Raw genomic sequence first — 14,856 nt, 5'->3', positions numbered from 1 at the left:
TACTTTTGTGGGTAAACATGATCTCACCCTCCCCCAACACAGTAGTTAATTTCTTTATATTCCTAAAAAGGGAAGGTCTCTGGGCTGGGAACCCCTTAAGTTATCCCTTCTAAATGGTTCAAATTTCCTTTACTCCAGCCCTCCGGCTTTCCTAATTAGCTTGTGGTTGGTCACGAAAGAGAGTGAGTGGCTCAGGATCACTCACCTCACTCTCTTACCTGAAAAAGGACATTTCACGTTCACATTTTGCGGGTGACAGGAGCCCTGAGTCCAAAGTTTTATGCAGAAAACAGCCTAGGAAACGAATTGCCCGGTCACTGGTGCTATAGCACATCGAGTTCCCTGCCTGGGATCAGGAGGATGAGGTGCTATAAAAGTGTCTTCCTTTTCAATTTAGCTTTACCAGAGTCCGTAAGTCCCCTGGCAGTTTCTGTAAACAGTTCTTCTCCACTTTAAATAAAATTTTTAAGAAATTAACACCTGGTTTGCATTTTTTATTTTTTAATAAATTTATTTATTGTTTTTTGGCTGTGTTGGGTCTTCGTTGCTGCACGCGGGCTTTCTCTAGTTGCGGCGAGTGGGGGCTACTCTTCGTTGCGGTGCGCTGGCTTCTCATTGCGGTGGCTTCTCTTGTTGCAGAGCATGGGCTCTACAGCGCAGGCTCAGTAGTTGTGACGCACGGGCTTAGTTGCACTGCGGCATGTGGGATCTTCCCGGACCCGTGTCCACTGCATTAGCAGGTGGATTCTTAACCACTGCGCCACCAGGGAAGTCCTGGTTTGCTTTTTAAAAATTTTTGATGTGTGAGGTAGGACAGGGGGAGAGTGTAGATCTGGGGGCTGTGTAAGGCATTCCAGTATAAGGGGAAGGACACAAGGTTTTCATCATTAGACGTGTTTGACTTTGAACCCTGGCTTCACCAAGTATTTGGCTGTCGTGACCTTAGGAAAGTTCCTTTTAAGTCTTGACCCACATTCGGGTGAGTGGGATGCTACGACCTTGCAGGCTTGTTGTGCACATTAAATCCTAACAGCAGACCCCTGGCACAGCATCCCAGCTCAGTAAGGGGTACTTGCCTATCTCCTTTCCCGTCTCTTTTTCTGTCACGATGAATCGGAGCCTTCTAGTCCATCCGTATTTAAGGGAGCTCTGGATGCTACATGGTGATGCTGACCCTGAGGAAGGGACAGTCCATGGGGGAGAGAGAGCTAGCAGACAGACAATCGTATTTCACCCATAGAAGCACGTCCCTGCCTGAGCCATCGCAGACTCGCGGACCCCGGGAAAGGTGAGCAGGGGCTCAGTGGTGGGAGCTGTCACCTAATGTTCAGGCTTTATTCACCCAGCTACACTGCCTCTGGGGTCCCACTATCCCCTAGAGGGAAGGGGAAGCAGTTCCTTCCTGGATTAGCTGAAGGGCAAGGTGAGAGGAGGCCAAGGGCTTTGTCCATCCTCCTGCCTCGGACCAGCGTCCCCTGTTCCCGAAGTCTCTCTCAGAACTGAAGCTTAAGTTCCGGCAAACAGGAACCAGTGGGCCTAAGTCCTGGGCCCCAGCACTAGCCTCCCGAGTCAGGGTCCTGTTCCCTTTCTGAGGTAACTGCTCCTTCCTGCGTGCTCCCCTACCTCCCTGCAGGGAGAAGAACACCGCCCCTGACCCATGGCCACCGTGGACCCTGCTCTCGTGCGGATTCTTGACCGCCAACCCTGACTACTCAGGCTGCTTGCTGGGAATGCAGACCCTCGGCCCCCTTGGTGATCTAGCCGGCCCAGGAGCCTGCATGGCTGTGATGCAAAGAAAGGGGCCGTCAGCAGGAGGTGTTGAAAACACTGAGATAAGAAACAAGTGGCTCATAGGAGCGAAGACTTCAGGCTGATCGTGATCAGAGAGGCTGAGACGGAACAGTGCCAGGTGTTTCTAAATTGTTAGAACACTTATGGAAACAGCAAGAGAATAAAGGTCTTCTTTGACCTCGCCCTCCCACAGGAAGGCAGTGTGGTATAGTGGGGGGAGAGCATGAGCTTTGGTGTCAAATAGGCCAGGCCCCTTCTGGTTATTTGTCTTAGGACATGTGACTTAGTAGTGACAGTGGAAGGGGAACTGTGATAGTAGTTCTTGCTGTGCTGTTCATGAGTATTGAGGTCTTACTATGTACCGAGCACTTTCAGTGCTTTATAGCTGCTGTCTCCCAATAGCCCTATGAGGTGGTCACTATTATTTTCTCTATTTTATAGATAAGGAATGTGAGACACATAAGTTAAATGCCCACAGATGGAGCCAGTATCACTATTCTCTTATCCAACCTCTCTCCACCTTCATTTCTTGCCTGCCAAATGAGAACTTAAAAAACACGATTTCATAGAGTTGGAGAAACAATGAATAATTCACATCAAGTCTGTGGTGTACAAGAGGTGTTCAGTAACTGTAAATTGTCCTCCATGAGAATGACTCCTAATGAACTAATTTAAAAAAGGAGCAAAAGGCCTTAGGTACAAGGATACAGCCTAGAAGCCAGCTTCGTGTCCAACAGTAGGAAAAGGCTTAGCACTTGATGACGGAATATTATACGGCCACTAAAATATTTATGAATACAAGATAAAGTAGAAAGTTTTATAGTATTATTTTAGATTAATAAATGTACAAAATAGTATATGCATGTTGATTACAGCTCTATAAATTACAGTAGGCAAGGGTTTCAAAGCAAAGGATAATACTTAAACGTTGTTAGATATAGGTTGTTTAATGTTGTTATATATTGCCTTCCAATTGAAAGACAGAACAAAAACAAAGCAGTACCAGGTGCTGTCAACATGATCAGGGTAACCCCAGCATGTCTCAGACGTGCAAAGGACACCAATCCTTTTCAACACACCAGCATATTCGGAGCGTGGGCTCTATCAATAACATCATTTTGTTGTTGTTATACTAAGGACGTAACACATCTGAAAAATTCTGAAAAAAAATTTTTGGCTTCAGTAGACATACCACATGCTAAGCAACCTGCCGCACTCCTTAACTCCAATAATGTTTCATGGTCCAGAGATTGGAAGTAGACTTTATCAGTGAGGTAGGAAAGCTTCCTTTCAAATGCCTTCTGCCTTTAGTATCATGCAGATTTTCTTGAACTAGAAAAGAGTGGTGCTGAAGCACTTAACCTCCAAGGAGATTATTTCATAAAATATTGATTTTTTTTTACACATAAAGGAGATAGTTCATGAATAGAAAATGTAAGCATAAGCGAAAATTCTTGTGGTCTCTTGCTTTATGAACACCAAAAATAATGAGTCCAGCTTACCAGCCAAGGCTGCTGTCTACTATACCTACTGTGAAACAGGCAGACCTGGAATATTATTCTTCCTTAGTGTTATAATTCCGAAAACAGATGTGGCAAAAAGAGACTAACGTGGATTGCACAGTCTTTTACTGTAGGCTGTGAAGGCAAAGCTGTAGACTTTGTTGCAAGTTGTAGACTTCTTTTGCCTCTATACTTCCCAAGCTGCAACTGGGCCTTTTCCCAAAATCAGACTCATCTTACCGAGCTGTTGCAGGTCATTATGGTCCGCTAGCTATTACTGCCTTGTGAAAACCAGTAACAATGTCACATCACCAAAAATGCTATGGCAGTACTACGTCCTGTACCAACCTTCTCCCACCCTCCACATCTTACCTATAATCCGCCATCATTCTTGACCTTACTCTGTAGCAGGTAGCTATGCTGAGGTTAGACTAGCCTGGTGTGGTAGAAGAGCCATGGTTTCAGAATCTACAAGCATGTTAGTTCATATGCTGTCACAAACTGAACTATCTTGAGAAAGTCAGTGATTCAGTCAGTGTTCACTTCCTTAATTGTGGATAAAGAATGTTGACCCACGTTGTGAGGATCAAATGAGAAAGTGCAAGTGAAAGTACTTTAAAAATAAGTGCAACGCAGCAAAGGAAACCATAAACAAGACGAAAAGACAACCCTCAGAATGGGAGAATGTATTTGCAAATGAAGCAGCTGACAAAGGATTAATCTCCAAAATTTACAAGCAGCTCAATAACAAAAAAACAAACAACCCAATCCCAAAATGGGCAGAAGACCTAAACAGACATTTCTCCAAAGAAGATATACAGACTGCCAACAAACACATGAAAGGATGCTCAACATCACTAATCATTAGAGAAATGCAAATCAAAACTACAATGAGATATCATCTCACACCAGTCAGAATGGCCATCATCAAAAAATCTACAAACAACAAATGCTGGAGAGGATGTGGAGAAAAGGGAACCCTCTTGCACTGTTGGTGGGAATGTAAATTGGTACAGCCACTATGGAGAACAGTATGGAGGTTCCTTAAAAAACTAAAAATAGAACTACCATATGACCCAGCAATCCGACCCCTGGGCATATACCCTGAGTAAAACCATAATTCAGAAAGACACATGGGGCTTCCCTGGTGGCGCAGTGGTTGAGAGTCCGCCTGCCGATGCAGGGGACGTGGGTTCGTGCCCTGGTCCGGGAAGATCCCACATGCCGTGGAGCAGCTGGGCCCGTGAGCCATGGCTGCTGAGCCTGCGCATCCGGAGCCTGTGCTCCGCAACGGGAGAGGCCACAGCAGTGAGAGGCCTGCATACCACAAAAAAAAAAAAGACACATATACCACAATGTTCATTGCAGCACTATTTACAATAGCCAGGACATGGAAGCAACCTAAATGTCCATTGACAGATGAATGCATAAAGATGTGGCACATACATACAATGGAATATTACTCAGCCATAAAAAAGGAACAAAATTGAGTTATCTGTAATGAGGTAGATGGACCTAGAGTCTGTCATACAGAGTAAGGTAAGTCAGAAAGAGAAAGACAAATACCGTATGCTAACACACATATATGGAATCTAAGAAAAACTACTGATGAACCTAGTGGCAGAGCAGGAATAAAGATGCAGACGTAGAGAATGGACTTGAGGACACAGTGGGGGAAGGGTAAGCTGGGACGAAGTGAGAGAGTGGCATGGACATATATACACTACCAAACGTAAAATAGATAGCTAGTGGGAAGCTGCTGCATAGCACAGGGAGATCAGCTTGGTGCTTTGTTGACGACCTAGAGGGGTAGGATAGGGAGGGTGGGAGGGAGGTTCAAGAGGGAGGGGATCTGGGGATATATGTATATGTATAGCTGATTCACTTTGTTGTACAGCAAAAACTAACACAACATTGTAAAGCAATTATACTCCAATAAAGATATAAAAAAATAATAAGTGCAATGCCACACAATGAAGATATCATTCCATACCCACTATGTTTATATTGACGGCTATAATCAAAGACAGATAATGACAAATGATGTGAAGGATGCAGAGGAACTGGGAACCTTGTACATTGCTGGTAGGATTGTGAAATGGTGCAGCTGCTTTGGAAAACAGTCTGGTAGTTCTTCAAATGGTTTAACCTAGAGTTACCATGTGACCCAGGAGTTTCACTCCTAGGTATATACCCAAAAGAAATGAAGACCGATGACATCTACACAAAAACCTATACATGAATGTTCATAGCAGTTTTATTCATAAGAGCCAAGAAAGTGGAAACAACCCAAGTGTCCATCACCTGATGAGTGGATAAACAAAATATGGTCTATCCATACAATTGAATATTATTCAACAATAAAAAGGAATGAAGTATTGATCCACGCTACAACATGGATGAGCCTTGAAAACATATGCTAAGTGAAAGAAGCCAATCACAAAAGACAGTATATTGTGATTCTATTTATTTGAAATATCCAGATTAGGCAAATCTGTAGAGTTGAAAAGTAGATTAATTGTTAGGAGGGCTGGGAGTTGAGGGGAGGAATGGTTACTGGCTGCTAATGAGACCAGGGCTTCTTTTAGGGGTGATGCAGTTGTTCTAAAATTGATTTATTATTATACTCTGTGAATACACTAGAAATCATAGAATTTTGCACTTTAAATGAATAAATTATATGGTATGTGAATTTTATCTCAAGCTGTTATGGGGGAAAATATAGGTGCAATGCAAAGACTATTAATAATAATAATACTGGGCTTCCCTGGTGGCGCAGTGGTAAAGAATCCGCCTGTCAATGCAGGGGACAGGGGTTCGAGCCCTGGTCTGGGAAGATCCCACATGCTGCAGAGCAACTAAGCCCATGGGCCACAACTACTGAGCCTGCGCTCTAGAGCCCGCATGCCACAACTACCGAGCCCTCATGCCACAACTACTGAAGCCGCGTGCCTAGAGCCCGCGCTCCGCAACAACAGAAGCCACTGCAATGAGAATCCTGCGCACCGCAAAGAAGAGTAGCCCCGCTAGCCGCAACTAGAGAAAGCCCGCGCACAGCAACGAGGACCCAATGCAGCCAAAAATAAATAAATAAATTTAATGATAATAATAATAATAATACTGTGTTTTCTGCAAATGACCAAACAGAGCTGAACTCTAGCAAGGATCAGTTCAGGGCTTGATTGACTTACTTATTACCAACATCTATGAAATCAAGACACTTCTTATAAATGAGGATTCTCACAATCTGTTGGCCAGGCTACAGTTGTCATTGCCTACATATCCATGAACATCAAAAACACCAGTGTCCGGACTTGGAAAAAAGGGTGTCAGTTGCTTGCAATAAAATCCCAGAAGGAAGAGTGAAGCACTCTTTTAATCCCTGGGAACCAAATGTTTATGGGAAAGAGAGTGGGGGAAATGATAAATCATCATGTGCTTGGCAGTATTCTTAAAACAGGGATCAAAAATAGGCAAGCAAAGAATCTAGCCCCAAGAGCTCTCAGTACTTTCGGATTCTCTTAAGAAACGCTGCATTGCCAGTGCCCTTGATGGTACAAAGGATGACATTGAGTGAATAGGCAGTGACAGGACTGCGAGTCAAGCAAGGCTTCAGAAGACTGGAACTCTGAATGTGGAGACAACTTAGGAATATTTGAAAGCCATTCGTTTTGCCTGTATTTTCCTTTTTGTGTATGCAAAAGAATGATAGATATTTTTAAAAATCTAAGTCTAAAAGACAGCTTCATAAAGTATAAAATAAAAATTGTAAATAAGAAAGCATTATCTCATAGTTAAGTCGGTAGCCTTTTTTCTTCCTAAGTGCTACGTAATATAATGCTGCATCTTAGAATCAGAAGCCTTATACTTGGTACTATTTGGTACTTACTAAAGGTAGTTCACGGGAATTCACTGGCGGTCCGGTGGTCAGTGGTTAGGACTCTACACCGTAACTGCCAAGGGCCCGGGTTCAGTCCCTGGTCGGGGAACTAAGATCCCACAAGCTGCACGGCTCAGCCAAAAAAATAACAATAATAAAGGTAGTCATGAGGGTGGCAGGAACTTCCACGTTGAAAGTGACATCTCTGGCTGTTTCCGTGAAAAATATTATAGTGAGTCCAGGCCTATCGGGCCAGGCCTCAGACCTGCCTACCTGGCCATCCATCAAAAAAAAAGAAAAAGAAAAAAGAAAAGGAAGGAAAGAAGGAAGGAAAATATTTAATATGATTCTTGATTCTCAAGATTGAAATTGACCCTTGTTCTAGGGCTTTCATAGAGTTTTTGTTAGTAATATCCATTGTGGGTTATCTATCGCCCCCTTACTCTGGGCCAGGCACTGACTAAGTGCTTTTCATGCATTTTCTCATTGCCTTCTAACAGCAATGATACGAAGTATTTCCTATTTTATAGTAAAAGAAACTGAGGTTAGGAAATATTAAATAACTCTCCCAGAGTCCTTCAGCAACTAAATGACAGAGGCAGGACTTGAATCCATCTGACTGTTGACCACTGTACCGGAATACCTTTATGGCTGATTCTAAATTGAGTCTTAAAATCACAGACAATTAAACAAATGTGAAGGGAAATAGGAAAAGGAAGATGGAATGTAGAAGTACATGGTAGTTGCAGACTTCTGGGCAGCCTCTAATTACACTGCTGGTCAGCTCGGTCAACTGCATTTTCCAGGTTACTGGAAGGAGGTCGGAGCAAAGACAGCTGAGAATCTGTAGTTACGTGTTCCAACTATCTCCTCCAGTAAATTCTGATGATCAGCTGTAAAACTAATTCCATTTCTGTCTTCCACCTTTATTCTCCAAGCATTCTGGTTTTGCTTTTGTGTGCTGAAATACCCGTGGAGAGAACTGCAAAGGATTTGAGGTACAGAGCCAGAACAAGGATATCCTATACCAAAATCCCCAGACATGGGACTTCAGAGCTAAAAAGGAGCTCTGAGGTGGGCACACATTGAAACCACCTAGGAAGCTTTTACCAGACTTGTTGAGTGAGAATCTCAAGGGAGTCAGTACAAGAACTAGATTCTCAGTGGTTCTCAAAATAGGCTTCCTGGACTGCAGCATCAGCGTCACCTGGGAACTTGTTAGACATGAAGATTCATGGGCCCCACCCCAGACCTCTGGACCAGGGACTCTGAGGATGGGGTCCAGCAATCTGTGCTTGACGAAGCCTTCCGGTAGTTCCTGAAACCTGCTAAAGTGTGAGAACCCCTGAACTGGAGCAAAAACTTGGGTAGAATCCTAAGGTTATTCCTCCTTTTGGGAAATCCACCACAACTCTTATTTCAAATTCAATTTAAAATATTTATTTTCATATTTTATACTTTAAATCTCTTTCAGCGTGTATAGTATTTAAAAGCACAAGAATCCTAGCCTAAAAATCTGAACCTATTCTACTCTCCTCCTTAGCAATGAACATTAACTAAAAATACCTTTTGTTAAGGTATTTGTCAGTCTGAAGGGTTGCCTGCATTAGATTGTAAGGTATTTGATGACAGAAACCACCTTGTTCCAATTAATTTTGAAATATATCCACTTCAGTAATGCACAAATAGATATAGGATGTCACTAAAACTATTCTAGAAAATTCCTTGGCACATTTATTTTGCTGAATAGGTATTTTGTTAATATAGTTGTTAAAAATCACTTTTCCAATTTATTGACTCTAGAAAAAGAAATAGTGAAAACTAGCTATAGCCAATAGGGAAAGAGGGAAGATACTTTTCTGGCTCCCGAATATCTTTCATCAATTCAATTTCTGAAATATTTCTTTCTCTACTAATATTTTGATTTGATACTTGGTCTGGAGAAGTGAAAAATTTGTTTAGATCAGCATTTCCCAAATGGGGTTCCTGCAAGATGTCAAGTTGTTTCTCAAAGCAAAGGTTCTGTGGTAAATACATCTGGGGAATGCTGTATTTAAAAAAATTAAATATCGGGGAATTCCCTGGTTGTCCAGTGGTTAGAACTCCGCACTTTCACTACAGGGCTTTGATTCCTGGTCAGGGAACTGAGATCCTGCAAGTCACGTGGCAAAAAAAAAGAAAGAAATTAAATAGGTAGATTCCCTTCATGACGTCTTTGCATTGTTAGTATGGTAATATGTACTGTGAATCTCCAGGGGGTATGTAGTACACAGCATGTGCCAGATTTTTCTAATAAAAATTTGGGGGGCACCAATCAATAGAGCATTGTTTCCAAGGACCTTCTGCATTGACATGGAAATATTTGTTATATAGGATTCTCCTTTGTAATGGTAATTTACGCAAAGAAATTTTGCCTGTAAATTCTTCTGCCGATTACCTTCATTTGTAAAATAATCCTACCAACTGGACTGGTAGGATTGGGGTCCTCAAACTAAAGTGTAGTCCCTAGGTATACGCAGTGTGTCTCTAGGTGCATCTCTGCTTTAAGTAATTCTTTTCATGTTTTATAAAAACACTGCTTCTGGAATATAATGTGCTTTAAGCAATTTAACAAATATAAAATGAGCGTGACACAGGACTTCCCTGGTGGTCCAGTGGGTAAGCCTCCGAGCTTCCACTGCAGGGGGCACGGGTTCAATCCCTGGTCGGGGAACTACGATCCCTCAAGCCTCACCTGCGGGCAAAAAAAAAAAAAAAAACTATTTAAAAAAAAAAAAAAGCAATGGCTTATAAGCCCAGGTACTGTGCTGTTTACCAGTATTATCTCATTCAATCTTTACAAAAATTCTGTAGTTATTCCCATTTTACAGTTGAGGAAACAGAAGTTTAGAGAGGTGAAAGCACTGGCCAGTGGCAGAGCCAGGAGCAGTGTCAAGCCAGTGGACTCCTCACTCTTCAGTGTAACAAACCTTCGTTAGCTGTGCCAGGCACTTTGCTAGTTGCTGCTAAAAAAAAAAGTAAGATACAATTCCCACCCTTAGGACTTCACAAAAAGAGGAAGGGTTGAGAAAATAAATCATTGCCCTAGAGTATGTAACATGCAGTAACAGTACAATGGCTTCACAAAACAAGGAGTGATTAGCTCTGCTTCAGTGGGTTACCAAGGACTTCTCAGAAGAACTGACACCTGAGCTAGATCTGAAGAATGAATAGTTCTCCAGGAGAATGTGGAGGGTTGGGATGCACAAGGAGAAATTCCAGATGTGGGCAAAGGCGAGGAAGAATGAAACCATGTGACCTACTTCCGAAATTGCTAGTGTATCCTGGTGGTTCTGCGTGACTGGATCCTGGGTGACTGGGAAAGATAAGAGGTGGGTCTGGAAAAGAAGCCAGGGGTCCCATCATAAAGGGACTTGCAGGACATAATGGCCAGTTTGGATTTATCCCATAAGTAGGGAATCCATTGAGTTGTTTTGAGCAGGAAAATAACATGGACAGAGTTATACCCAAAAAAGATAATTTTAGCATTCAAGTGGAGGATGTATTTGAGAAGAACAAGAGGAGAGCAGGGATACCAGTCAGAAGACCACATCGCAACCCAGATGAGTGATGTCAGGGGCCTGAGGTAAGAGGCGAAGCAGACAATGTGAAGGTACAATGGATAGATGAGACCTGCTGACTGATTAGATGTAGGACATGAATAGGAACGGATTTAGAATGACTCTCGGATCCGATTTAGCTTGTTTGGATGATGGCACCACTGACTGCTGTAAGGAGGGAAGATCCAGTATTGGCCAAATTGAGGCTGAATTATCTGTGTTACATCCAAGTATGTAGAGACATCCGAACACGTGCATACATTGCAGTGTCGTGCTGGGCACGTGCACGACCTACATGTGGGGTGACTCCCTAAGGCAATGATTCTAGGGAGACAGGAGTAAAACCAGGAGGGAATAGTGAAACGGATCTTCTATAGAACAAGTGAAAAATGCCTAGAGAGCCAAAAATGGGGGTAGCTGGTGCACTCAGCACGGAGTGATGTGGGAACCGTGCCCACAAGGTGAGCAGACTATCTACCACAAGGCTTTCCCAGAGCACCTTTACCTTGGCCACGTTGCCATGGTCGTGGCGCTCTTTGTCTGGCTCAGAAATCTGTTCTTTTGTTAATTACCATTATTGTTGGAGCGGAAGTGGCTCCATTCCTCAGCAGTGGCCTTACGTTAACCAAGCTCACCGCGACGGATCACTCATACACACGCACACACCCGAAGGCAGTGCGTCCATCTGCGGGTGGAGCTGTACTCCTGCCTGGCTGACCAGGACCCCTTCTGTGGGAAACCCAACTGGTCGGAATTTGCTCTGGGTTTGTGAGGGGCGAAGGGGGTGGCTGGGTGATTCCAGCGTTCACTTGCGTCAGAACCTGAAGGCTCACGTTCTCCCGTGTCCGTGGAAAACCAGAATGTTTTACATGTATAGTGCTTGTAAACATACACCTGAAACAAAGTACAACATTAATTAAAATACCTAAAACACTGCCAATAATCATATAGCTAAAGAAAATTAGTAGATCACGTTTTCCTCTTTTCTATCTGCCATAGCCCATCGGTCATCAAGAAGCAAGTAACATAAAAGGGTACATAGCTGAGCTGCTAAGCTGGTGCGGGGATATCAGCGGTATTTAGGTACAAACAGGGCGATGGGCCTCTGGAAGCCACAGCAGAGAAAACAGCAAGGTCAAGGAGGGCAGAAAAATCATAGCTTGAAAGGAACAGGCAAACTGGGGCCAAGTAAGTTTAGTAACAGCTTCCAGAGGGATTTATCCCTTTTTTTTTTTCTCCTCCCAGAGGTTTATTCTTTGCAAAACACTTTTATGTGTATTAATCTCATTTTAGCTCTGACACAATCCAGCAAGGGAGGCAAGGTGGGGATTCTAAAGAGGTAAAGGATTTGAGAGAGATTTATGATGTAGAAACAGCAGGATTTGATGACCAATTAATCTTCTGGTTGAGGGTGAGGGAAGAGGTAGGATGCCCTGCCCCCACTCACTCATTCACTCACCAAAGTACTCATACAACAAATCCTTCCTGAGGGTCGATGATGTGCCCGGTCTAGGCACTGGTGCTAGGTTTCCAGATTCCTGGCTGGGGCTACCACATAGATGATGGTGCCGTTGCCTGCACGGGAGATGGTGGAGTATCCGATGCGATTGTCCAGGTCTCCACCCTGTGAGTTCAGGCTGTCTGTGGACACCTGGGGGCAACTGACAAGTAGGTAATTTTCCAGAAAAGTTTGGCTTGTTCAGGGAAGTGGTCTGGGATACGAAACAGATTTGGAAATTATTAGCCTCTAGGTGAAAGTTAAAACCGAGAGTGGATTAGATGACCCGAGAGATCTTGGTTAAGACACCTAACAATGCCGAGCGTCAGTCTCTTTCTGTGGGCAATGAAGAAGATAGCATCTACATCACAGCCTTATCTTAGGTCAAATGAACATGAGTGGGCCTGGAAAACAGCAAAGCATTACATAAATTGAAAATATGATTGGGAATTCCCTGGCCGTCTAGTGGTTAAGACTCTGTGCTTCCAATGCAGGGGGCGAGGTTCATCCCCGGTCGAGGAACGAAGATCTTACATGCTGCACGATGCAGCGGAAAGAAAAGAAAATATTATTACTGATATTTCATCACTGTAGTATCAGCATCTTCTCTAACCGAACAGCTTAGCAGGTTCCCCAGAGAAGACCAACATTTTGCACTAATATTCCTCTCTCATTATCATCACACCCCCAGGCAGAGGTCAAGAGCCAAATAGGAATAGGTCTTGATATCTGGGCTTTGAATAGAAATTAAGAATAAGAGATTCCGAAGTGTATTTTAGATATGAAAGACTCATCTAATCAGGAACCGAGAGGTGGGAAGATAATGCAAAGCAGAATGGCCGTGCTGCTGTTGAGTGTGATTTCTAAAAGCACAACTAATGAATGATTAATGGGCAAAAAATATTTTCAGATATTCTGACCATTGAAAAGTGAGGAGGAGGGGTAAGTTAGAGAAATTTGAGAGGAAGAATTCAAGTTCCGATCAGGAAAGCCCCTGATTGTCAAACTGAAAGACGGGGAAAGCCAGGATACCTTTAGAAAAGGTACCAGGATACCTTCAGAGCAAAATTGGAGATTAAGTGTAGCAGCACTGTTTTGACTGGGTACAAAGATGTTAATAGGTGACAAAGAGGTGTTTTTTTTTAAAGGTTTACGTTTCGTTCATTTTCAACTCTGTGAAACTATGGTTTAAAAGCAAATTTTATAGATTAATCTTAATTTTTTTTTTATTTTTTATTTTTTGCGGTACGCGGGCCTCTCACTGTTGTGGCCACTCCGGTTGCGGAGCACAGGCTCCGGATGCGCAGGCTCAGCGGCCATGGCTCACGGGCCCAGCCGCTCCGCGGCATGTGGGATCTTCCCGGACCAGGGCACGAACCTGTGTCCCCTGCATCGGCAGGCGGACTCCCAACCACTGCGCCACCAGGGAAGCCCTAATGTTTATTTTTATGCATGATGTTAGTATAAGTAACTCCATGGGTTAGGACATGACTGGGAATAGAAAGGGACACATTTACGCTCAATTTAAAATTTTTTATACAGTATGGTATGGGAGCAGTGGCTCAATGCCGCATTCAATGAGTCATTGAGTTTTCTGGCTTGTGTTAATTGTTGCGTAGGTATGTCCACTGTGCAAGTAGTCACTGTGTCTCCGAAGTTAAACTGGGGAGAAAGACGGGTCACCTTGTGCTAGAAATTTGCTTAATCTATTCTCAGCAAAGCACGGTGGGCTTGTTTCATGAAATTTTAATTTGTAAGGCCTAAAAATTCAAACTGCGATGCTAGCCTTCCTTTGGTGTGAAGAATCAGTTTGTGTTTCTACAATGACAGAAATTAAAGGAATCAGCTCCTTCTTCCCCTCATTCAGTCATTCATCAAATGTTTATTGAGACGTTTATATGTGCCAGACATTGTGCTCATGGCTAGGGACACATGCATGGTTGAAGAAAAAGTCCTTACTCCCAGGAATCTTCCAGTCCAGTGGAGAAGATACCAGGGTTAGGGTCAGGGCTCGCTTCCCACAGGTGCTGACACTGAAACTGAGTCTGAAAGGCTCAGCAGCAAGTGGCCAGTTGGTTTAAGGGTTGAGATCCCCGGCAAGGGAGAGAACCACAAGAGAGAACTCAGTAGGGTGCTGGGAGAAGTTCCTGTTGTAGTGGGAGGTGGCGTTCTTCTCAGTGAGCAGCAGAAGCTTAGACTGAGAGGTCATGAGGCTCAGAAGGGCCCTGCAGGTTGTGCTAAAGGATCTGGAGTTTTCCCGTGAAAGTGAGGGGAAGCCTCCTGAAGAACAGGAGGTAGGCAAGCACTCTGACCCCTTGCTTTTGGAGGGCGGCCACTGTATACACTGAGCTACTCTGAGAGCACGGATGGTTTTGTTCATCTTTGGGTCCCTGTTGTTTTCCCACAAACACTTCTGAGCACCTTCTGAATGAGCAGTCCCGCTGGAAGAGAGGGATGCCCCACACACCGCACCCACCGGCAGGCGGGCGTACACTGAGCACACTGCCGGTGAGTCAGCACAGGCATGGCAGGCTCTGTGACTTGGCAGGGAAAGTGGCAAGTTCAGGAACGTTTCCTGAAGATGGT

Source organism: Leucopleurus acutus (assembly GCF_964270905.1).
Source record: "Leucopleurus acutus genome assembly, chromosome: 18".
NCBI classification, from domain to species: domain Eukaryota; kingdom Metazoa; phylum Chordata; class Mammalia; order Artiodactyla; family Delphinidae; genus Leucopleurus; species Leucopleurus acutus.
The sequence above is the reverse complement of the archived record's forward strand: the minus strand, read 5'-3'. Positions refer to the sequence as shown.